Genomic DNA, 23687 nt, shown 5'->3' with positions numbered 1-23687 from the left:
CTATGGGAAGTTTTGACGGAGCAGAAACGTGTGAACTCGTTGGGAGTTTCCTCCTCTCCCAGCTCGCCAGCCTCAATCTGAACCTTGGTATTTACCGTGATGACGGACTGGCAGTGTGTCGCGCCTCGCCAAGGAGCAGCGAGAATACCAAGAAGCGCATATGCCAAATTTTCAAAGAGAACGGCCTACGGATCACGATTGAAGCCAACAAGCAAACCGTCAACTTCCTTGACGTCACTTTCAACCTGAGAAATAACAGCTACCAACCATTCACGAAACCCAACACAACACTCCAATACGTGCACCATGACAGCAACCACCCACCCACCACCACGAAAAGAATACCTACCGGAATTAATAAAAGGCTATCGATGCTGTCATCTAGCAAAGCTGAATTTGACCAAGAAACCCCCCCGTACCAAAAAGCCCTTGATGAAAGCGGATACAATTTCACCCTCACCTATGAACCCACGCCAGGAAACCAACCAAAAAAGAACAGAAAACGAAACAACATCATCTGGTACAACCCCCCATACAGCAAAAACGTCTCAACTAACATTGGCCACAAATTCCTCACTCTGATTGACAAACACTTCCCCAAAGGCAACACCCTAAGAAAAGTATTCAACAAGAACAACATTAAATTGAGCTACAGCTGCATGAACAATATACGACAAATTATCTCAAACCACAACAAAACAATTGCAAATGAGCCGTCGGCCCCCGGACAGAGCGACTCCAAAACCAACAAAGGCTGCAACTGCCGCAAGAAACCTGATCGCCCTCTCAACGGGGGGTGCTTACAAACATCAGTTGTTTACCAATCTAAGGTAACACGCAAGGACATTAACACATCCGACACATATGTAGGATTAACCGAGGGAGAGTTTAAAACCAGATGGAACAATCACAAGGCTTCTTTCAGGAACCAAAACCTGCGGAATACCACAGAACTCAGCAAACACATTTGGGACCTCAAAGACAATAATGTTGAATATTCAATAACATGGCAAATTCTTGCATCCAGCACTCCTTACAATAGTGGTAATAAAAGATGCAACCTATGCTTGAAAGAGAAACTGTTTATTATTTACCGTCCAGACCTGTCATCCCTCAACAAGCGCAGCGAAATTGTATCAGCATGCCGGCACAGACGGAAACACCTCCTAGGTAATCACCACGCCCCTACGCCAGCCTGTACCTACCCACTATGTGCCCTATATAAACCATGGTATGTGAATGCTTCTATTAAAATCTCCTGATGATTGAGGGAACCCCTCATGAAACAGGCCTGTAGAGATGAAGTAGTCTTGTGATTTTTTCCCCACACATACATATATTGCGCTCTACCACGGTATCGAGCACTATTTTTTGGATCACCTTATTAAGACACATATATATATATATATATATATATATATATATATATATATATATATATATATATATATATATATATATATATATATATATATATACATAGTTACAGCCCGGCCCCCGGCCAATTTTTTTTTTTATTGTACAAACCCCGTTTCCATATGAGTTGGGAAATTGTGTTAGATGTAAATATAAACGGAATACAATGATTTGCAAATCCTTTTCAAGCCATATTCAGTTGAATATGCTACAAAGACAACATATTTGATGTTCAAACTCATAAACTTTTTTTTTTTTTTGCAAATAATAATTAAATTAGAATTTCATGGCTGCAACACGTGCCAAAGTAGTTGGGAAAGGGCATGTTCACCACTGTGTTACATCACCTTTTCTTTTAACAACACTCAGTAAACGATTGGGAACTGAGGAAACTAATTGTTGAAGCTTTGAAAGTGGAATTCTTTCCCATTCTTGTTTTATGTAGAGCTTCAGTCGTTCAACAGTCCGGGGTCTCCGCTGTCGTATTTTACGCTTCATAATGCGCCACACATTTTCGATGGGAGACAGGTCTGGACTGCAGGCGGACCAGGAAAGTACCCGCACTCTTTTTTTTACAAAGCCACGCTGTTGCAACACGTGCTGAATGTGGCTTGGCATTGTCTTGCTGAAATAAGCAGGGGCGTCCATGAAAAAGACGGCGCTTAGATGGCAGCATATGTTGTTCCAAAACCTGTATGTACCTTTCAGCATTAATGGTGCCTTCACAGATGTGTAATTTACCCATGCCTTGGGCACTAATACACCCCAATACCATCACAGATGCTGGCTTTTCAACTTTGCGTCGATAACAGTCTGAATGGTTCGCTTCCCCTTTGGTCCAGATGACACGATGTCGAATATTTCCAAAAACAATTTGAAATGTGGACTCGTCAGACCACAGAACACTTTTCCACTTTGCATGAGTCCATCTTAGATGATCTCGGGCCCAGAGAAGCCGGCGGCGTTTCTGGGTGTTGTTGATAAATGGCTTTCACTTCGCATAGTAGAGCTTTAACTTGCACTTACAGATGTAGCGACCAACTGTATTTAGTGACAGTGGTTTTTTGAAGTGTTCCTGAGCCCATGTGGTGATATCCTTTAGAGATTGATGTCGGTTTTTGATACAGTGCCGTCTGAGGGATGGAAGGTCACGGTCATTCAATGTTGGTTTCCGGCCATGTCGCTTACGTGGAGTGATTTCTCCACATTCTCTGAACCTTTTGATGATATTATGGAGCGTAGATGTTGAAATCCCTAAATTTCTTGCAATGTCACTTTGAGAAACGTTGTTCTTAAACTGTTTGACTATTTGCTCACGCAGTTGTGGACAAAGGGGTGTACCTCGCCCCATCCTTTCTTGTGAAAGACTGAGCATTTTTTGGGAAGCCGTTTTTATACCCAATCATGGCACCCACCTGTTCCCAATTAGCCTGCACACCTGTGGGATGTTCCAAATAAGTGTTTGATGAGCATTCCTCAACTTTATCAGTATTTATTGCCACCTTTCCCAACTTCTTTGTCACGTGTTGATGGCATCAAATTCTAAAGTTCATGATTATTTGCAAAAACAAAAATGTTTATGAGTTTGAACATCAAATATGTTGTCTTTGTAGCATATTCAACTGAATATGGGTTGAAAAGGATTTGCAAATCATTGTATTCCGTTTATATTTACATCTAACACAATTTCCCAACTCATATGGAAACGGGGTTTGTAATTTTGAAGAATTTATCTGAATGTGCATGAACTATTTCTGTTCAAAAAATTTTGAAATGTCAAATGTTTGAATATTAACTGTCAGTTTACTGTACCGTATTTTCCGCACCATAAGGCGCCCTGGGTTATAAGCCGCGCCTTCAATGAACGGCATATTTCAAAACTTTGTCCACCTATAAGCCGCCCCGTGTTATAAGCCGCATCTAACTGCGCTAAAGGAATGTCAAAAAAACAGTCAGATAGGTCAGTCAAACTTTAATAATATATTAAAAACCAGCGTGATGTGGGCGCGCATGGAGTCGTATATCAACATGGACGGAGCTGCGTGAAAGAAGCCACCCGGCCTCTTCGCGTAAACTTACCTTAACCACTCGCTCATCTTTTCTTCATCCATCCATCCCTTCGAGTTAGCTTTTATGATGAGGTCTCTTTTGGCAAGGTCTTCCTTTTGAATATCACCATGGGTGGAAGTTTCTGGCCATTAGCATGGCAAGCTAGAACCACAGTGAAGGATGACTTCTCATTCCCTGTGGTGCGAATATTCACCGTACGTGCTCCCGTTGTATCCACAGTGCGGTTCACAGGAATATCAAAAGTCAGTGGAACCTCGTCCATGTTGATAATGTTCTCTGGCCGGATCTTTTTTTCAGCTATCTTGTTTTTACAATATGCACGGAAAGTAGCCAGCTTTTCTTGAAAGTCTTTAGGCAGTTGCTGTGAAATAGTAGTCCGTGTGCGGATGGAGAGATTGCGTCTTTTCATGAACCGGATCCCTGACGCTTAGTAGGAGCCATTTTGTGGTCTTTACAGATGTAAACACACAAAGGAAATGAAACGTAATATCCGCGCGCTTTTTCTTCTTCTACGCGGGCGGGTGGTTGCTTACAGTAGAAGAAGAAGCGCTTCCTGTTCTATGGGGGCGGGTGCTTACCTTGGCGGTTGCTTGCGTAGAAGAAGAAGCGCTTCCTGTTCTACCGGGAAAAAAGATGGCGGCTGTTTACCGAAGTTGCGAGACCGAAACTTTATGAAAATGAATCTTAATATTAATCCATATATAAAGCGCACCGGGTTATAAGGCGCACTGTCAGCTTTTGAGAAAATTTGTGGTTTTTAGGTGCGCCTTATAGTGCGGAAAATACGGTACTGTGCCAACTGTACTACTATATGAGTACGTGTTTTCTATTGTTTCATTGAAAATAAAACAGCAAAGTCCATTTGGCTGTCATCTGTTTTAATTATGAGACACAATTGTGTCAAAGTCATGATTTTTTTGTTCATGCTTGAAATAAGAAATGATGACTTTAAAAAAGTAGTTTTCTACTTGTGAGTGTTGATGACACAGCTTTGCAACACTTGATATTCTAGTTTCAAGCATGTTTTACTCAATATAGGTCATCAAATCTGTAATATCTTACTGAGATCATTTAGGAGCAAAACACTTAAAACAAGTAAAACACTCTAACATAAAATCTGCTTAGTGAGAAGAATGATCTTGTCAGACAGAAAATAAGCAAATATCACCCTTATTTGACATATTTCATCTTACTTAGATTCCACTTTTTGCAGTGTGACGAGGAGTCGTTAAATCAACGCCACCCAGCCTTTTCGTTTTGCAGGAGCTTATGCTGAGACGCAGAAAAACATTATGAACAAGAATTATGTAAGCGCTCCTGTAAAAATACACAAACGCTGCAAATGTCCCCTCCAGCGGATTCATGGACAACGGCAAGGTTTTCTTTTTTTTTTGCAAACATACCTTTTGTGCTTGTTGAAACCATCTCTCCTTTAAACGCACACACAAACACACGGCCTGACACACACACCCACACACACGCACACACACACACTGTAACAACAAAGAGTATAAAGCTCCCCGTATCGACACCGTTTAACATTTAGCTATGGAATTGTTTTTCATTACCTGCTCCTCAAGAAAGCTTTCTCACGTTCCATTTCAGTCCAGATGTAGAGTACACAACACATGATGGGATGGACACAAAAGGTCAATTACTGTAATTATAAGTACATCAAGTCTATAGATAGAAAATAAATGAAAATTAAAGCTGCAAGCAGCATTGGTCGGGCCCGCATATTTGGCAGGTGCTAGTCCTAAGTGTCCCAATACGTTTGTCAAGTTTTAGAAGTGTCCCAAAATTTTTGTCCAGTGTAAGTGTCCCAATACTTTTGTCCAGTGGTAGTCCTAAGTGTCCCAATACTTTTGTCAACTTTTAGTGCGAAGTGTCCCAATACTTTTGTCCAGTTTTCGTCGTAAGTGTCCCAATACTTTTGTCCAGTGGTAATCCGAAGTGTCCCAATACTTATGTCAAGTTGTAGTCCTAAGTGTCCCAATACTTTTGTCAAGTTTTAGCCACAAGTGTCCCAATACTTTTGTCCAGTTTTAGTCCTAAGTGTCCCCATGCTTTTGTCAAGTTTTAGTCCAAAGTGTCCCAATACTTTTGTCAAGTTGTAGTCCTAAGTGTCCCAATACTTTTATCCAGTGTAAGTGTCCCAATACTTTTGTCAAGTTGTAGTCCTAAGTGTCCCAATACTTGTGTCCAGTGTAAGTGTCCCAATACTTTTGTCAAGTTGTAGTCCTAAGTGTCCCAATACTTTTGTCCAGTGTAAGTGTCCCAATACTTTTATCCAGTTTTCGTCCTAAGCGTCCCAATACTTTTGTCCAGTGGTAGTCCTAAGTGTCCCAAAACTTTTGTCAAGTTTTAGTCACAAGTGGCCCAATACTTTTGTCAAGTTCTGCCCTAAGTGTCCCAATACTTTTGTCCAGTTGTAGTCCTAAGTGTCCCAAAACTTTTGTCCAGTTGTAGTCCTAAGTGTCCCAATACTTTTGTCAAGTTGTAGTCCTAAGTGTCCCAATACTTTTGTCCAGTGTAAGTGTCCCAATACTTTTATCCAGTTTTCGTCCTAAGCGTCCCAATACTTTTGTCCAGTGGTAGTCCTAAGTGTCCCAAAACTTTTGTCAAGTTTTAGTCACAAGTGGCCCAATACTTTTGTCAAGTTCTGCCCTAAGTGTCCCAATACTTTTGTCCAGTTGTAGTCCTAAGTGTCCCAAAACTTTTGTCCAGTTTTAGTCCTAAGTGTCCCAATACTTTTGTCAAGTTGTAGTCCTAAGTGTCCCAATACTTTTGTCCAGACTACCAATACTTTTGTCAAGTTTTAGTCCCAAGTGGCCCAATACTTTTGTCAAGTTTTAGTCCTAAGTTTCCCAATACTTTTGTCAAGTTGTAGTCCTAAGTGTCCCAAAACTTTTGTCAAGTTTTAGTCACAAGTGTCCCAATACTTTTGTCCAGTTTTAGTCCTAAGTGTCCCCATGCTTTTGTCAAGTTTTAGTCCAAAGTGTCCCAATACTTTTGTCAAGTTTAGGTGTAAGTGTCCCAATACTTTTATCAAGTGTAAGTGTCCCAATACTTTTGTCCAGTGGTAGTCCTAAGTGTCCCAATACTTTTGTCAAGTTTTAGTCCTAAGTGTCCCAATACTTGTGTGCAGTGTAAGTGTCCCAATACTTTTGTCCAGTGGTAGTCCTAAGTGTTCCAATGCTTTTGTCAAGTTGTAGTCCTAAGTGTCCCAATACTTTTGTCCAGTGGTAGTCCTAAGTGTTCCAATACTTTTGTCAAGTTGTAGTCCTAAGTGTCCCAATACTTTTGTCCAGTGTAAGTGTCCCAATACTTTTATCCAGTTTTCGTCCTAAGCGTCCCAATACTTTTGTCCAGTGGTAGTCCTAAGTGTCCCAAAACTTTTGTCAAGTTTTAGTCACAAGTGGCCCAATACTTTTGTCAAGTTCTGCCCTAAGTGTCCCAATACTTTTGTCCAGTTGTAGTCCTAAGTGTCCCAATACTTTTGTGAAGTTGTAGTCCTAAGTGTCCCAATACTTTTGTCCAGACTACCAATACTTTTGTCAAGTTTTAGTCCCAAGTGGCCCAATACTTTTGTCAAGTTTTAGTCCTAAGTTTCCCAATACTTGTGTCCAGTGTAAGTGTCCCAATACTTTTGTCCAGTGGTAGTCCTAAGTGTCCCAATACTTTTGTCAAGTTGTAGTCCTAAGTTTCCCAATACTTTTGTCAAGTTGTAGTCCTAAGTGTCCCAAAACTTTTGTCAAGTTTTAGTCACAAGTGTCCCAATACTTTTGTCCAGTTTTAGTCCTAAGTGTCCCCATGCTTTTGTCAAGTTTTAGTCCAAAGTGTCCCAATACTTTTGTCAAGTTTAGGTGTAAGTGTCCCAATACTTTTATCAAGTGTAAGTGTCCCAATACTTTTGTCCAGTGGTAGTCCTAAGTGTCCCAATACTTTTGTCAAGTTTTAGTCCTAAGTGTCCCAATACTTGTGTGCAGTGTAAGTGTCCCAATACTTTTGTCCAGTGGTAGTCCTAAGTGTTCCAATGCTTTTGTCAAGTTGTAGTCCTAAGTGTCCCAATACTTTTGTCCAGTGGTAGTCCTAAGTGTTCCAATACTTTTGTCAAGTTGTAGTCCTAAGTGTCCCAATACTTTTGTCCAGTGTAAGTGTCCCAATACTTTTATCCAGTTTTCGTCCTAAGCGTCCCAATACTTTTGTCCAGTGGTAGTCCTAAGTGTCCCAATACTTTTGTCAAGTTTTAGTCCTAAGTTTCCCAATACTTTTGTCAAGTTGTAGTCCTAAGTGTCCCAAAACTTTTGTCAAGTTTTAGTCACAAGTGTCCCAATACTTTTGTCCAGTTTTAGTCCTAAGTGTCCCCATGCTTTTGTCAAGTTTTAGTCCAAAGTGTCCCAATACTTTTGTCAAGTTTAGGTGTAAGTGTCCCAATACTTTTATCAAGTGTAAGTGTCCCAATACTTTTGTCCAGTGGTAGTCCTAAGTGTCCCAATACTTTTGTCAAGTTTTAGTCCTAAGTGTCCCAATACTTGTGTGCAGTGTAAGTGTCCCAATACTTTTGTCCAGTGGTAGTCCTAAGTGTTCCAATGCTTTTGTCAAGTTGTAGTCCTAAGTGTCCCAATACTTTTGTCCAGTGGTAGTCCTAAGTGTTCCAATACTTTTGTCAAGTTGTAGTCCTAAGTGTCCCAATACTTTTGTCCAGTGTAAGTGTCCCAATACTTTTATCCAGTTTTCGTCCTAAGCGTCCCAATACTTTTGTCCAGTGGTAGTCCTAAGTGTCCCAATACTTTTGTCAAGTTTTAGTCCTAAGTTTCCCAATACTTTTGTCAAGTTGTAGTCCTAAGTGTCCCAAAACTTTTGTCAAGTTTTAGTCACAAGTGTCCCAATACTTTTGTCCAGTTTTAGTCCTAAGTGTCCCCATGCTTTTGTCAAGTTTTAGTCCAAAGTGTCCCAATACTTTTGTCAAGTTTAGGTGTAAGTGTCCCAATACTTTTATCAAGTGTAAGTGTCCCAATACTTTTGTCCAGTGGTAGTCCTAAGTGTCCCAATACTTTTGTCAAGTTTTAGTCCTAAGTGTCCCAATACTTGTGTGCAGTGTAAGTGTCCCAATACTTTTGTCCAGTGGTAGTCCTAAGTGTTCCAATGCTTTTGTCAAGTTGTAGTCCTAAGTGTCCCAATACTTTTGTCCAGTGGTAGTCCTAAGTGTTCCAATACTTTTGTCAAGTTGTAGTCCTAAGTGTCCCAATACTTTTGTCCAGTGTAAGTGTCCCAATACTTTTATCCAGTTTTCGTCCTAAGCGTCCCAATACTTTTGTCCAGTGGTAGTCCTAAGTGTCCCAAAACTTTTGTCAAGTTTTAGTCACAAGTGGCCCAATACTTTTGTCAAGTTCTGCCCTAAGTGTCCCAATACTTTTGTCCAGTTGTAGTCCTAAGTGTCCCAATACTTTTGTGAAGTTGTAGTCCTAAGTGTCCCAATACTTTTGTCCAGACTACCAATACTTTTGTCAAGTTTTAGTCCCAAGTGGCCCAATACTTTTGTCAAGTTTTAGTCCTAAGTTTCCCAATACTTGTGTCCAGTGTAAGTGTCCCAATACTTTTGTCCAGTGGTAGTCCTAAGTGTCCCAATACTTTTATCCAATTTTAGTCCCAAGTGTCCCAATACTTTTGTCTAGTGTTAGTCCGAAGTGTCCCAAAACTTTTTTTTCCTAGGGGGCGCTAGAGCGCAATTTTGAGTTTTGTGGTTCGGTTTTTTTTTTTAAAAAGGCAATTTTTGCATGTTGAGTGGGTCAAATTACAGTTTAATGTGGCGGCGGAAGAATAAAGAATAAAGAATAAAACCTTACAAATTCAATAGGTCCTTATGTCCCATTGCATAAGGACTCCCTTTGGGAGTCCTTATGCAATGGGCCATGCGGGCCCTAATTAAATATGTTGTACATACTGTATTTTTCAGACTATAAATCATTTTATTTTCTCAGAAATGGACAGTGCGCTTTATAACCCGGTGCGCCTAATGTACGGAATAATTCTGCTTGTGCATACCGACCTCAAAGCAACTTTATTTGGTGCATGGTGTAATGATAAGTGAGACCAGTAGATGGCAGTCACACATAAGAGATACGTGTAGACTGCAATATGACGCCAGCAAGCAACACCAAAACTTGAAACGTTCCATTGAGAATAAAGAACATTACACACGGCACTCATTAATCCGTCAAAATGTTTTAGTAGGACTTTGAAGCCGCACCGCTTGATGGATTGTCGACCCGTTACAGCTAGAATAGAATAGAATAGAATATATCTTTATTGTCATTGTCATGTCTGTGTAATCATGTTTTGTTTTAAGTCATGTTTTGTTTAGTTATAGGACTCTTTAGTTTCTGTCTTTTCACTCCCTTGTCTTGTTTCCATGATTACCCCATTAGTTTCACCTGTTCCACGTTTGGACTCATTGTGCACTCTTGTTTGTCACCATAGCAACCCATTAGTTTTCACCTGTCACGTCACGCACCTGTTTCACGTTTTGAGTCACGCACCTGTTTTCGTTAATCATGTCTGTAGTATTTAAGTTCAGTGTTTTCAGTTTGTCTTTCTGGTGACATCTCCATATTTATGCTTCTGCACACTCTCCACACGCTTATGATCCTTGCTGCTCTTTTTTCATGCCGGTTCCATGCCAAGTAAGTTTTTGTTTATTAAGCCACAGTTAGTGTTTTTTGTTGTTCATAGTTTTTGCCTTTGTGCAAGTGTTTGGTTTCATAGTTTGTTCTCCGCCATTGTGCGCGCCTTTTGTTTACTTCTTTGTTTTGTATTTATAGTCTTTAAATAAAAAATGCATCTTCATTCCTGTCTCGCCCGAGCCAACTTTCCGTTACATCCCGGAAAAGCTAGCACCCAAGACCAAGTCATGACAGTATGTCACCAGCAGAACAGCTTTTCCGCACATAAGTTGGACAGTTTAGACGAGGCTTCTTGGGCGGTCCTGTGCGCAACGGAGGATGAAACGCGGCACTACTCCTCCATGGAGTACAGAGACTTCATTTGGTCCCAGGACGATGCTGCGTCACCTCAGCCACGGAAGCGCCGCCAAAGGTGAGGGACGCCAGGAAGAACTTCCGCGAGCCTGCAGGACACGCCGCTCTCACAAGCCCCTCCCCCTCCGGGCGGAAGCAAGCAGCAGCCAGCCCGGCTTCGCCCTGATGACGTCAAAGACCAGGATTTTTTTTTTTCTGAATTCTTTTTCTTTTGATTCCTCGCCCCCCAGGACTCAAGCCACATCTTTACATATTTACAGCTAGAATTCACCAAGTCAAGTATTTCATATATATATATATATATATATATATATGTGTCTTAATAAGGTTATCCAAAAAAATAGTGCTCGATACCGTAGTAGAGCGCAATATATGTATGTGTGGGAAAAAAAATCACAAGACTATTTCATCTCTACAGGCCTGTTTCATGAGGGGGTACCCTCAATCGTCAGGAGATTTTAATGGGAGCATTCACATACCATGGTTTATATAGGGCACAGAGTGGGTGGGTACAGGCTGGCGTAGGGGCGTGGTGATTGGCTCATGTGTTACCTAGGAGGTGTTTCCGTCTGTGCCGGCATGCTGATACAATTTCGCTGCGCTTGTTGAGGGATGACAGGTCTGGACGGTAAATAATAAACAGTTTCTCTTTCAAGCATAGGTTGCATCTTTTATTACCACTATTGTAAGGTGTGCTGGATGCAAGAATTTGCCATGTTATTGAATATTCAACATTATTGTCTTTGAGGTCCCAAATGTGTTTGCTGAGTTCTGTGGTATTTCGCAGGTTTTTGTTCCTGAAAGAAGCCTTGTGATTGTTCCATCTGGTTTTGAATTCTCCCTCGGTTAATCCTACATATGTGTCGGATGTGTTAATGTCCTTGCGTATTACCTTAGATTGGTAGACAACTGATGTTTGTAAGCACCCCCCGTTGAGAGGGCAATCAGGTTTCTTTCGACAATTACATCCTTTGTTGGTTTTGGAGTCGCTCTGTCTGAAGGCCGACGGCTCATTTGCAATTGTTTTGTTGTGGTTTGAGATGATTTGTCGTATATTGTTCATGCAGCTGTAGCTCAATTTAATGTTGTTCTTGTTGAATACTTTTCTTAGGATGTTGTCTTTGGGAAAGTGTTTGTCAATCAGATTGAGGAATTTGTGTCCAATGTTCGTTGAGACGTTTTTGCTGTATGGGGGGTTGTACCAGATGATGTCGTTCCGTTTTCTGTTCTTTTTTGGCTGGTTTCCTGGCGTGGGTTCATAGGTGAGGGTGAAATTGTATCCGCTTTCATCAAGGGCTTTTTGGTACGGGGGGGTTGCTTGGTCAAATTCAGCTTTGCTAGATGACAGCATCGATAGCCTTTTATTGATTCCGGTAGGTATTCTTTTCGTGGTGGTGGGTGGGTGGTTGCTGTCATGGTGCACGTATTGGAGTGTTGTGTTGGGTTTCGTGAATGGTTGGTAGCTGTTATTTCTCAGGTTGAAAGTGACGTCAAGGAAGTTAACGGTTTGCTTGTTGGCTTCAATCGTGATCCGTAGGCCGTTCTCTTTGAAAATTTGGCATATGCGCTTCTTGGTATTCTCGCTGCTCCTTGGCGAGGCGCGACACACTGCCAGTGTGTCGCGCCTCGCCAAGGAGCGACACATCATCCCTCAACAAGCGCAGCGAAATTGTAACAACATGCCGCCATAGACGGAAACACCTCCTAGGTAACACATGAGCCAATCACCACGCCCCTAGGCCAGCCTGTACCCACCCACTCTGTGCCCTATATAAACCATGGTATGCGAATGCTCCCATTAAAATCTCCTGACGATTGAGGGTACCCCCCCTCATGAAACAGGCCTGTAGAGATGAAATAGTCTTGTGATTTTTTTCCCACACATACATACATATATATATATATATATATATATATATATATATATATATATATACATATACTGTATATATATATATATATATATATATATATATAATAAAATAAATATATATATATATATATATATATATATATATATATATATACTGTATATATATATATATATATATATATATATATAGCTAGAATTCACTGAAAGTGAAGTATTTTCTTTTATTTATTTATATATATATATATATATATATATATATATATATATATATATATATATATATATATATATATATATATATATATATATCAAGAGGGACAGAGACAGCGCACAGTGCATGTGGATCACATGTTACCATGGCGAGAAAACATGGAGAGACTGCCAGTTATCTAGTCTCTACCAGTTGCAGAAAATGTGCTGGACAGTGCTGTTTCAGTTCCATCACCAGGACCATCAGTGAGTCAGACACAAACTAGTCTAATCATTGAACCAGATTCAAGGGCTGCTGAGTTGCCATCATCAGAACCCAGATCACCCACAACAAAAACCCCACCAGTGAGCCGCAGTTACCCAGAAAGGTTTCGAGTACCACCAAAAAAACTGAATTTCTGAAGACAGTATAAAAATCTGTGTTAAAGATGTACAAATACTGTTTGTATAATAAGCATGTTATTGTTTACAAATGAGGGTTAAGAGTTCAGTACTAAAAAAAAAAAAAGAATGTGGCTTAAGTACAGTTTTTTAATTGAGCTGCTGCATTTTCTGGTTGGGTTGTTTGGGTGATCTATGTTTGTCTGTTGCCATCTCCTGGTGAATGTTGGCTATAGCGTACTGGGGTTACTTTTTGGTTGGCCAACGATTTACGTGGTGTTGCCGCACCTGACGTCAAGTGTGTGAGTCTGTTCTGAAGTCTACAGTAAAGAGACGTACTTCATCACCTTGCCTGTTTATTGCCTCCAACTCAATATATTACAACAACATTGCTCCATGCGGACCCTCCAGGTCCGCACGGAGCTGGAGGGGGCGTGGCCTCCAGGTCCGCCTGAATTTTGGGAGATTTTCGGGAGAAAATTTGTCCCGGGAGGTTTTCGGGAGAGGCGCTGAATTTCGGGAGTCTCCCGGAAAATCCGGGAGGGTTGGCAAGTATGACCTTATGACACTTCTTCCACACCCGTCCTTGCACGCTACACCGCTACGACAAAGATGATGCTGTCCAAGTGGAGGCACGTAAATAAGAGCGCCCACAAAACGGCGCATCCTGAAGAGACTGGAGGTGTGACATCTCCGGGTTGGGGAGGAGATCTTGCCCCAAGTGGAGGAGTTCAGGTACCTCTGAGTCTTGTTCACGAGTGAGGGAAGAGTGGATGGTGAGATCGACAGGCGGATCGGTGCGGCGTCTTCAGTAATGCGGACGATGTCTCAGTCCGTTGTGGGAAAGAAGGAACTGTACCGAAAGGCATAGCTCCCAATTTACTGGTCACTCTACGTCTCTCTATCCTCACCTATGGTCATGAGCTTTGGGTTATGACCGAAAGGACAAGATCACGGGTACAAGCGGCCCAAATTTAACTTAACTTTACTTAACTTAACTCATTCTCTTTCTATGCCACATCAATGTGGAATGCGCCCCCAACAGGTATAAAAGAAAGGGCATCTCTATCCTCCTTCAAAACCGCAATAAAAGTTCACTTCCAGGCAGCTACAACCCTAAACTAACACCCTCCCCGGATTGTTAATAATCAAATGTAGATACTTTTTCTTATGCCTTCTGATCTCTCTCTCTCTCTCTCTCTCTCTCTCTCTCTCTCTCTCTCTCCTCTCCTCTCCCTTCGAGATAATAAAACTCTGTCATTCGGGAGGAGCTCAGAGTAAAGCTCCTGCTCCTCCACATGGAGAGGAGCCAGATGAGGTGGTTTGGGCATCTTGTCGGAATTCCCCCCGAACGCCTCCCTGTGGATGTATTTAGGGCGCGTCCGACCGATGATAGAAGACCGCGGGGAAGACCCAGGACCCAGTGGAGAGACTATGTCTCCCAGCTGGCCTGGGAACGACTTGGGATCTTCAGGGAGGAGCATGGGCGAAGAAACTGGGGAGAGGGAAGTCTGAACTTCTCTGCTTAGGCTGCTGCCCCCGCGACCCGGCCTCGAATAAGCGGAAGAAGATGGATGGATGAACTTAAGTATCAACACTTTGTCGATATTAGAGCATAAAGATCTGGTATTGATATTTCAGTATCAGTGGAAACAGAAAATTACCAAAAAAAGTTTATTTGCATGAACCCATAGTTGCATGGCAGGTGGGGGCAAAAAAAAAAAAAACAGTCCAGTGCAAGACAAAAGTAAAGATAGGAAAAGACAAAGCAAGATCAACAACAATAAAGAGCCTAAATGGATGAATCTGCTTTGGATTGTTTGTTAGCTGTCTGCCAAGCTGTATAACCTCAACACGTATAGTGAGGGCAGAACAGGCAATATGCAATTATTGGGGAAGAATTGTTGACTGATGACTGTGGTGTTCTTAGTGTCATAGTGTGTGTAGTTAGTATGTTCCAATAGCAGCAGAAGTGCACTTTTTGGAGAGCTGTATTATTTTAAGGTGTGTGCCCAAGGGACTGATTTTATTTAACACTATATTATTATTTATACACCTATAGTGATCACAGAGACAGGTTGTTTTTGTGTTACTGTATATATTTGTTTTTCTGAAAAATCCCACTTAACATACTTTGGGTAAGTGAAGTGTGAAGTGAAGTGAATTATATTTATATAGCGCTTTTTCTCTAGTGACTCAAAGCGCTTTACATAGTGAAACCCAGGGCCGGCCCGTGGCATAGGCCGTATAGGCAAATGCTAAGGGCGCCGTCCATCAGGGGGCGCCACGCCAGTGCCACAAATGTTGGAGAAAAAAAAAAGAAAAAAAAAAAGTTGATACTATTATTTCTAAATACAAAAAAATAATCCCACGTTAATTAAAATGCAAAGTAAAGCCTATTTAATAGAAATATTATTTGTTACAACATTACCCCCCCCCCCCCCCCCCCCCCCCCCCCGCACGGTGCGCCCCCTCCCTTCCCGTATCATGACTCTTTTTGGACGTCACCACATCAAAAAATCAACACAACATGTCAAAACGGCCAAAACTGTCAGGTGCCCAGGGAAGAAAAAAGAGAAAAGAAGAGAAGGAGAAACAAGAAAAGACAGAGGTAGCAGGTAGGTAACGTTAGCCTACATGAAATTATTTGTCTGTTACAGAATGTGATAGTAACCTGGCTTTTTAGCATTAAGCTAATGTTACATGATTCGGCAATTGCCAATCAATAAATAGCTAGTTCTGTTTTAACGTCGGGTTAATATTGTGGAGGGGGCTAAATTGTTATGGAAAATAATAATGTAACGTTAGGTAATTACAGTACTCCCACCTTACATTCCTGAGGGACATTTGTATTAGATCTTTTAAGCAGGTGTTTTTTGTTTATATTGTTATTGCCTTCTGGTTAGCTAATGTTTGCCCTGCAGGTAATAGTCACTTTTCCACCCCTTTATATATTAGGTATAGTTGTAAGTTAAAAAAAAAGGTCAAAGACAAAGCTATTCGGTTTCTTCTGAGTATATACACTTCAATGCCGATGTGGGGGGGCGCCACCTAAAATTTTGCCTAGGGCGCCAGATTGGTTAGGGCCGGGCCTGGTGAAACCCAATATCTAAGTTACATTTAAACCAGTGTGGGTGGCACTGGGAGCAGGTGGGTAAAGTGTCTTGCCCAAGGACACAACGGCAGTGACTAGGATGGCGGAAGCGGGGATCGAACCTGCAACCCTCCAGTTGCTGGCACGGCCACTCTACCAACCGAGCTATACCGCCCCAAACAGTAACAACAGTCAATATATATATATATATATATATATATATATATATATATATATATATATATATATATATATATATATATATATATATATATATATATATATATATATATATATATATATATATATATATATATATTATTTATTTTTTTTTTTTTAGGGTGGTAACGGTCAATATTTATTTATTTATTTTATTTTATTTTTTTCATATAAAATAAAAGTGAGCTTTTGTTAAACCAAATATTGTGTTTTTTTCCATATACAACAACCTATCTGGATTCAATAAGAGAACCGATAAGGAATCGGTTCAATAAGAGGATTCGATAATGGGCTCGAACTCGGTAATTTCTTATCAAACATCATCCCTACATACTATACATTACCTTTTGCACTATATTCATTTATATTATTATGTGTTGTCAATTTTGTACTTTTTTTTATTATTATTATTTTTGTATGTCATTGCCTGAAATAAATAAATAAATAAATGAAAAAAAATGAAAAAGTATATTGCTTTTTCCTTTTCTTTTTTTTATATTTATTTATTTTTTTGGGGGGGGTGGGGGGACAAAAAAAAAGGGCCTGTTTTTTCAGTACCTGTATTATGATTTCCATATCAAATTAATAAATAAAAAAATTAAAATTAAAGAATTAGTGTTGATTAAAAAAACAATATACAATATATATGGACATATTGTTTTTTAAGTCTCTATTGTTGCTGCCCAACAGACAAAACGAGAAATGCTGTCATTTTCATAGATTCTTTTCCAACAGCAGATGCAAGCACAAGACCTAAGCCCTATCAACACACAAAATATGAACTTGCTAGAACAATCTCTGCAGCTGAAATGAACGACAAACAAGAAGCAGTCAATTCCACGAGGGTATATTTCAGGCAATGCCTGCCCCCAAAAGCCCCTCCAGTGCTATCACACTCTAATGAGCGAATCCACGTTGAGGTGAGTGTAAATTGAGATGAGTGTGAGTGATAGCTGGTTATTCAACACAATGTCAGAAGCCATAAAGCACTGTAGGGACGCCATGGCGTATAGAGTACATGTTGCAAGTGTAGTGGAGTTAATGAAGATCATCAAGACACCTTTCCAATTATAACGCTGAGCCAGAGTAACCCCAAGCAGCTCTGGGAGGAACATTACACTCCACACTTGTTAGATCATTACGCTGCGACTCATTTTGTCTGCTGCTGGTAAAGAGCTCTGAAAGCGGCTGGCGGCTCTTCAGTCGAGCCACGCCGGCGATTTGTAAACATCCTCATTTTGTTCCACTCCCAATGTGCCAAGGTGTACTGTCCTCCGTACAGAGGTGGGTAGTAACGCGCTACATTTACTCCGTTACATCTACTTAAGTAACTTTTGGGATACATTTTACTTCTAAGAGTAGTTTTAATGCAACATACTTTTACTTTTACTCCATCCATCCATCAATCTTCTTCCGCTTATCCGAGGTCGGGTCGCGGGGGCAGCAGCCTAAGCAGGGAAGCCCAGAATTCCCTCTCCCCAGCCACTTCGTCCAGCTCTTCCCGGGGGATCCCGAGGCGTTCCCAGGCCAGCCGGGAGACATAGTCTTCCCAACGTGTCCTGGGTCTTCCCCGTGGCCTCCTACCGGTCGGACGTGCCCTAAACACCTCCCGAGGGAGGCGATCGGGTGGCATCCTGACCAGATGCCCGAACCACCTCATCTGGCTCCTCTTCATGTGGAGGAGCAACGGCTTTACTTTGAGCTCCCCGCGGATGACAGAGCTTCTCACCCTATCTCTAAGGGAAAGACCCGCAACCCGGCGGAGGAAACTCATTTCGGCCGCTTGTACCCGTGATCTTGTCCTTTCGGTCATAACCCAAAGCTCATGACCATAGGTGAGGATGGGAACGTAGATCGACCGGTAAATTGAGAGCTTTGCCTTCCGGCTCAGCTCCTTCTTCACCGCAACGGATCGATACAGCGTCCGCATTACTGAAGATGCCGCACCGATCCGCCTGTCGATCTCACCATCCACTCTTCCCTCACTCGTGAACAAAACTCCGAGGTACTTTAACTCCTCCACTTGGGGCAGGGTCTCCTCCCCAACCCGGAGATGGCACTCCACCTTTTTTCCGGGCGAGAACCATGGACTCGGACTTGGAGGTGCTGATTCTCATCCCAGTCGCTTCACACTCGGCTGCGAACCGATCCAGCGAGAGCTGAAGATCCTGGCCAGATGAAGCCATCAGGACCACATCATCTGCAAAAAGCAGAGACCTAATCCTGCAGCCACCAAACCGGATCCCCTCAAAGCCTTGACTGCGCCTAGAAATTCTGTCCATAAAAGTTATGAACAGAATCGGTGACAAAGGGCAGCCTTGGCGGAGTCCAACCCTCACTGGAAACGTGTCCGACTTACTGTGCGGACCAAGCTCTGACACTGATCATACAGGGAGCGGACCGCCAAAATCAGACAGTCCGATACCCCATACTCTCTGAGCACTCTCCACGGGACTTCCCGAGGGACACGGTCGAATGCCTTCTCCAAGTCCACAAAGCACATGTAGACTGGTTGGGCAAACTCCCATGCACCCTCAAGGACCCTGCCGAGAGTATAGAGCTGGTCCACAGTTCCACGACCAGGACGAAAACCACACTGTTCCTCCTGAATCCGAGGTTCGACTATCCGGCGTAGCCTCCTCTCCAGTACACCTGAATAGACCTTACCGGGAAGGCTGAGGAGTGTGATCCCACGATAGTTAGAACACACCCTCTGGTTCCCCTTCTTAAAGAGAGGAACCACCACCCCGGTCTGCCAATCCAGAGGTACCACCCCCGACTTTTACTTTTACTTGAGTATGTTTATAGAGAAGAAACACTACTTTTACTCCGCTCCATTTATCTACATTCAGCTCGCTACTCACTACTGATTTTTATCCATCTGTTAATGCACGCTTTGTTTGTTTTGGTTTGTCAGACAGACCTTCAAAGTAGGATCTATCGCATGCCTCCGTTTCACCAATCAAATGCAGTCACTGGTGACGTTTGACTCGGTTTCACCAATCAAACAGAGCCAGGCGGTCTCATGTGACCGCCGCTGAAACCAACAACAAGCTTAAGCTTACATGAACTCAACGTCAAATTTGAGGAAGCACATGGCGGTAAGTAACGTTAGTAGATATTTTGGCTGTCACCGTAGGCTGATGTTAGCTTCCCTGCTATGAATCACTGTCAAATGTACATCGTGTGGGGATATTTATTAACGCACTGCAGCCTCATAGACAGACAGAAACACCCACACAGTTGCACACACACACACACACACACACACACACCAATCAGAAGTGCACAGTGTGTTCCCAGGTGCAGCCCACACCTATCAGTTTATGGTTTGCTTAAAGGCTAACTTGTTATTTTCCTTTGTAATCTCTGCCTACTGAGCCTATGGTGCTGTTAAGTTATTGTGGCTCAATTTGCCTTAATGTTTTTTATTTTAATGTATTATTATTTAATATATATTATTGTTTTAGTTGCTTAAGAGATATTCCTGGCTCTGAATTTGCTCATTGCTATTTTTATGTTTTTGTGCATTATTTGTTGCCGTCATCATTAAACGAACAGGTTACTCATCAGTTACTCAGTACTTGAGTAAAGTTAAAGTTAAAGTACCAATGATTGTCACACACACACGAGGTAGTTTTTTCACAACATACTTTTTACTTTTACTCAAGTAAATATTTGGTGACTACTCCTTACTTTTACTTGAGTAATAAATCTCTAAAGTAACAGTACTCTTACTTGAGTACAATTTCTGGCTACTCTACCCACCTCTTCCTCCGTATAGTTAGACCTGGGCTGAAAGTCCATAGTGTTTACGGGCTGCAAGAGCAGTCAATCTTCGCATCAGTTGCAGTGCGCTGCAAAAAGTCAGTGTCCAAAAACAAGAAAAAGAAAATACAAAAATGAGGGGTATTTTGTTTGAACTAAGCAAAATTATCTGCCAATAGAACAAGAAAATTCGGCTTGTCAAGACTTTCCAAAACAAGTAAAATTAACTAACCTCAATGAACCCCAAAATAGCTTAAAATAAGTACATTCTCACTAATAACAAGTGCACTTTTCTTGGTAGAAAAAAAAGAGACCTTTTTGCTGATAATGAAGATGTTACGTGTTGTTTACACCCTTTTTGTGTGTTGTTGTTAGATTGCCAAAGTTCCACAAACCGCATGTCTCGCCAATGTTGTTAAAAAGTTGCTTCATTTGTCCTCATGGAGCTCATCTATTCCCCTCAGCTTGCTTTGCCACCTTGTACACTGCAAAAAGTCAGTGTTCAAAAACAAGGGGAAAAAATACAAAAATGAGGGGTATTTTGTTTGAACTAAGCAAAATTATCTGCCAATAGAACAAGAAAATTCGGCTTGTCAAGACTTTCCAAAACAAGTAAAATTAACTAACCTCAATGAAGCCCAAAATAGCTTAAAATAAGTACATTCTCACTAATAACAAGTGCACTTTTCTTGGTAGAAAAAAAAGAGACCTTTTTGCTGATAATGAAGATGTTACGTGTTGTTTACACCCTTTTTGTGTGTTGTTGTTAGATTGCCAAAGTTCCACAAACCGCATGTACCGCCAATGTTGTTAAAAGTTGCTTCATTTGTCCTCATGGAGCTCATCTATTCCCCTCAGCTTGCTTTGCCACCTTGTACACTGCAAAAAGTCAGTGTTCAAAAACAAGGGGAAAAAATACAAAAATGAGGGGTATTTTGTTTGAACTAAGCAAAATTATCTGCCAATAGAACAAGAAAATTCGGCTTGTCAAGACTTTCCAAAACAAGTAAAATTAACTAACCTCAATGAAGCCCAAAATAGCTTAAAATAAGTACATTCTCACTAATAACAAGTGCACTTTTCTTGGTAGAAAAAAAAGAGACCTTTTTGCTGATAATGAAGATGTTACGTGTTGTTTACACCCTTTTTGTGTGTTGTTGTTAGATTGCCAAAGTTCCACAAACCGCATGTCTCGCCAATGTTGTTAAAAGTTGCTTCATTTGTCCTCATGGAGCTCATCTATTCCCCTCAGCTTTCTTTGCCACCTTGTACACTGCAAAAAGTCAGTGTTCAAAAACAAGAAAAAAAAAATACAAAAATTAGGGGTATTTTGTTTGAACTAAGCAAAATTATCTTCCAATAGAACAAGAAAATTCGGCTTGTCAAGACTTTCCAAAACAAGTAAAATTAACTAACCTCAATGAAGCCCAAAATAGCTTAAAATAAGTACATTCTCACTAATAACAAGTGCACTTTTCTTGGTAGAAAAAAAGAGACCTTTTTGCTGATAATGAAGACGCTACGTGTTGTTTACACCCTTTTTGTGTGTTGTTAGATTGCCAAAGTTCCACAAACCGCATGTCTCGCCAATGTTGTTAAAAGTTGCTTCATTTGTCCTCATGGAGCTCATCTATTCCCCTCAGCTTGCTTTGCCACCTTGTACACTGCAAAAAGTCAGTGTTCAAAAACAAGGGAAAAAAATACAAAAATGAGGGGTATTTTGTTTGAACTAAGCAAAATTATCTGCCAATAGAACAAGAAAATTCGGCTTGTCAAGACTTTCCAAAACAAGTAAAATTAACTAACCTCAATGAAGCCCAAAATAGCTTAAAATAAGTACATTCTCACTAATAACAAGTGCACTTTTCTTGGTAGAAAAAAAAGAGACCTTTTTGCTGATAATGAAGATGTTACGTGTTGTTTACACCCTTTTTGTGTGTTGTTGTTGGATTGCCAAAGTTCCACAAACCGCATGTCTCGCCAATGTTGTTAAAAGTTGCTTCATTTGTCCTCATGGAGCTCATCTATTCCCCTCAGCTTGCTTTGCCACCTTGTACACTGCAAAAAGTCAGTGTTCAAAAACAAGGGAAAAAAATACAAAAATTAGGGGTATTTTGTTTGAACTAAGCAAAATTATCTGCCAATAGAACAAGAAAATTCGGCTTGTCAAGACTTTCCAAAACAAGTAAAATTAACTAACCTCAATGAAGCCCAAAATAGCTTAAAATAAGTACATTCTCACTAATAACAAGTGCACTTTTCTTGGTAGAAAAAAAAGAGACCTTTTTGCTGATAATGAAGATGTTACGTGTTGCTTACACCCTTTTTGTGTGTTGTTGTTAGATTGCCAAAGTTCCACACACCGCATGTCTCGCCAATGTTGTTAAAAGTTGCTTCATTTGTCCTCATGGAGCTCATCTATTCCCCTCAGCTTGCTTTGCCACCTTGTACACTGCAAAAAGTCAGTGTTCAAAAACAAGAAAAAAAAATACAAAAATGAGGGGTATTTTGTTTGAACTAAGCAAAATTATCTGCCAATAGAACAAGAAAATTCGGCTTGTCAAGACTTTCCAAAACAAGTAAAATTAACTAACCTCAATGAAGCCCAAAATAGCTTAAAATAAGTATATTCTCACTAATAACAAGTGCACTTTTCTTGGTAGAAAAAAAAGAGACCTTTTTGCTGATAATGAAGACGTTACGTGTTGTTTACACCCTTTTTGTGTGTTGTTGTTAGATTGCCAAAGTTCCACAAACCGCATGTCTCGCCAATGTTGTTAAAAAGTTGCTTCATTTGTCCTCATGGAGCTCATCTATTCCCCTCAGCTTGCTTTGCCACCTTGTACACTGCAAAAAGTCAGTGTTCAAAAACAAGGGGAAAAAATACAAAACTGAGGGGTATTTTGTTTGAACTAAGCAAAATTATCTGCCAATAGAACAAGAAAATTCGGCTTGTCAAGACTTTCCAAAACAAGTAAAATTAACTAACCTCAATGAAGCCCAAAATAGCTTAAAATAAGTACATTCTCACTAATAACAAGTGCACTTTTCTTGGTAGAAAAAAAGAGACCTTTTTGCTGATAATGAAGATGTTACGTGTTGTTTACACCCTTTTTGTGTGTTGTTGTTAGATTGCCAAAGTTCCACACACCGCATGTCTCGCCAATGTTGTTAAAAGTTGCTTCATTTGTCCTCATGGAGCTCATCTATTCCCCTCAGCTTGCTTTGCCACCTTGTACACTGCAAAAAGTCAGTGTTCAAAAACAAGGGGAAAAAATACAAAAATGAGGGGTATTTTGTTTGAACTAAGCAAAATTATCTGCCAATAGAACAAGAAAATTCGGCTTGTCAAGACTTTCCAAAACAAGTAAAATTAGCTAACCTCGATGAACCCAAAAATAGCTTAAAATAATTACATTCTCACTAATAACAAGTGCACTTTTCTTGGTAGAAAAAAAAGAGACCTTTTTGCTGATAATGAAGATGTTACGTGTTGTTTACACCCTTTTTGTGTGTTGTTGTTAGATTGCCAAAGTTCCACAAACCGCATGTCTCGCCAATGTTGTTAAACGTTGCTTCATTTGTCCTCATGGAGCTCATCTATTCCCCTCAGCTT

Source organism: Nerophis lumbriciformis, linkage group LG03 (assembly GCF_033978685.3).
Source record: "Nerophis lumbriciformis linkage group LG03, RoL_Nlum_v2.1, whole genome shotgun sequence".
NCBI lineage: Eukaryota > Metazoa > Chordata > Actinopteri > Syngnathiformes > Syngnathidae > Nerophis > Nerophis lumbriciformis.
This window is presented reverse-complemented; position numbering follows the sequence as displayed.